Genomic DNA, 2,653 nt, shown 5'->3' on the forward strand with positions numbered 1-2,653 from the left:
CCCTCCCGTCTTCCTTCCCTCCCTCCATCTCTCCCCTCCCTCCTCTCCCCTCACTCTTTCTCTCCCCTTCCCTCCCTCCTTTTCTCCCCTCCCTTCTTCTCTTCCCTCCCTCCATCTCACCCCTCCTTTCTTTTCTCCCCTCCCTCCTTCTTTCCCCTCCCTTTTCCTTCTTCTTTCCCTCTCTCCCTTCCCTCCCTTTCCCCCCCTACTCTTCCTCCCCTTTTCCTTCTTTCTTCCTTCCCTTTCTCTTTCCTTTCCCTTCCTTCTCTTTTCTTTCTTCCTCGTTTCTCTCCTTCCCTCTTTTTCTTCCTTCCCTCTCTCCCTTCCTCCTTTCCTCTTCCTATTTCCCTTCTTTACTGAACTGACCTCTCTCTCCCTCTGTATCCCCCACTTGAGCTGTGGCTCATACTTCCGAGATGTACCCGTCCCCCTGACCTCCTGTTCGCAATCATTATTATGATTGCCTTCTCAAATGCTGTCACTCGCTCATTAGTCCATCTCCTCCCTGCCTCCCTGACTCCCATCATGGGAGTCTTCCTGTCTATGTAGTATATAGAGTATTTTCATCTTCCTCATTCTCCTCTTCCTTCTACCCTTCTCTCTCTTCCTTTTCTTCTCCTTTCCCCCTCTTTTCTCTTCCCCTCTCCTCTCCCTCCCTCCTTCCGTCTCCTTCCATTCCCTCCTCCCCCTCTTCTCCCCTCTCCTTCACCTTCCTTCTCCCCCTCTCCCCCTCTTCTCCCTCTCTCCCCCTCTTCTACCTCCTCCCCTCTCCTCCACCTCTCTTCTCCCTCCTCCCCTCTCTCCCCCTCTCCACCTCCCTCCTTCCTTCTCCTTCACCTCCCTTCTCCCTCCTCCCTCTGTCCCTCTCCTCTCCCTCTCCCCACCACTCCTCTTGTGCAGCCTTCTCCTTGGGTCATTTCCCACCTCCCAACCCTTCTTAGGTGGGAACCTGTCTGTGCTTCCTTTCTCCTCTCTCTCTCTCCCTTCCCCTCTCTCTCAGACCAGGGGTAGGGAATGAGCCCCTTGAGCCCCCTTAGCTTTGGGCTGGAGAGACAGAAAGAAACAAAAGTTGAAGATGCCTTCCCCCCCCCATCATCCTTTAGGAATGGGGGGGAAGTGCTGGTAGCTCCCAGTTAACCCCTCTAGAGTCTAAATATGTCCCCTTCCCTTCATCCTTGAGCTCTGGGCTTTAAGGCCCTTGGGGTGTGGTCCCTGGTACCCTCCCCTTCATTTCCCATGAGCCTGATGGAAGGAGGGGAGGGGATGGGGAGGAGAAGGTGGGCTGGGGGTTCATAAAACCTGGCTGATGTCCTGCAGGGATAGGGGGGCTGTTGGGGCAGGGAGCTGGGGAAGAGGGAGGGCCCCATTGTCAGGAAGGTTGGAGGTTGTGGATAAGCTCTATTTTGAGCTTGGCTCTGTGTGGGTGGGGGACCGTGGTAGGCGTCAGAGGGTGATGGGGGGAGCCTGAGAGGCTGGCTGGAGGAGGGAGAGTTGGGTGTCCTGTGACCCGCACGTACCATCCGAGGAAGGGTGGCTGCCTTGGCTGGGTGCTGGGGTGACCTTGCCCCAGTCACTTCCAGTCAGGCCCCCCCAGCCTCCTCCTCCCGGCCTGGTTGGAGGCAGGGGAGGGAGCCAGGTAATCTCTGACTAGAGCTGGGGGCAGTCAAGATCCTGCGTCAATCTCCAAGGTAATTGTGTTGAGTGCTCAGTGATTATGAGCGAGCAGTCCTGCGTCTGAGGCTGAGCCTAAGCCTGAGCCATGGGAGGCCCAGGAAAGTGGGTTGGGAATGAATGTGGCCTCTGCCTGCCCTGCTGGGCAGTGACCTGGCCCTGCTCTCCTCCCCACCTGCTTTCTGGGGGATGGAGTTTCTCCTCCCCGGCCCCCCTCTCCCAGGCTGTTTCAGGGAGGGGAGAGAAGGCAAGGTAGAGAGCTGGGCATTATTGGGAGGCAGGGGCCCATTGGACCCCTCTAGGGCTTCCACCTCCTGGCCATCCCTGCCTGGGACTTCCTTCTCCCTTCCCCTTGCCCGAGCTGCTTGCCCAACAGAGATTTCCCCCGAGAGCCACAACGGTCTCTAGGCTAACTTGGTGGGTCTGTCCCAAGAGGCCCCAGGAGGTCTTCGACTTGATGTCGTCAGAATTGTCCAGTTTTCCCTCGGTGATGCTCCTCCCCCTCCTTGGCTCTGTTGTGCTGTGGGGAAGCTTTCCTTGGCTGGCCTGGTTGGGGAGGGCTAAGGAGATGCTTCACCCCTTCAGTCTCTTGGGAAGGTGGAGTAGATCTAGGCAGAGTGGGGCCATGTCTCTCCCATTCCCCAATTAGAGTTAGTGGGCCCAAAAGGCTGATGGAGAAATGAGCAGTGGAAGGGGACCCCCTCCCCTAAGTCTGCCATGTGTTCTCCATGGGCTAAATCAGGTTATTTTATTAGAACTGTTCTCCATCTGGGTCCCTGGGACCCGGGTTTGAATCCTGTGTGGGTGGCCCTCGGCCTCCTCATCTGTCAGAGGAAGGAGTGGAGCCCCTGGAAGAGCTCTGAGAGCCCCTGTAGCTCCGGTCTCTGGTTCTTCCTTGTCTTTCTAGGATCTCCAGAGGGGAGAAGGAGTGTGTGTGTGTGTGTGTGTGTGTGTGTGTGTGTGTGTGTGTGTGTGTGTGTGG

The 2,653-nt window shown here is 57.0% G+C and overlaps 1 protein-coding gene across 1 annotated transcript in view; it reads left to right on the top strand.

Annotated features, from left to right (window-relative positions):
• ADISSP (adipose secreted signaling protein) overlaps positions 1–2,653 on the top strand; it is a 44,913-nt gene that overhangs the window by 429 nt on the left and 41,831 nt on the right. The window lies entirely within an intron of this gene.

The sequence above is a fragment of the Petaurus breviceps genome, unplaced genomic scaffold, assembly GCF_028583685.1.
Source record: "Petaurus breviceps papuanus isolate PSGF00001 unplaced genomic scaffold, PetGlider_PUasm1.0 139, whole genome shotgun sequence".
Classification (NCBI taxonomy): Eukaryota; Metazoa; Chordata; class Mammalia; order Diprotodontia; family Petauridae; genus Petaurus; species Petaurus breviceps.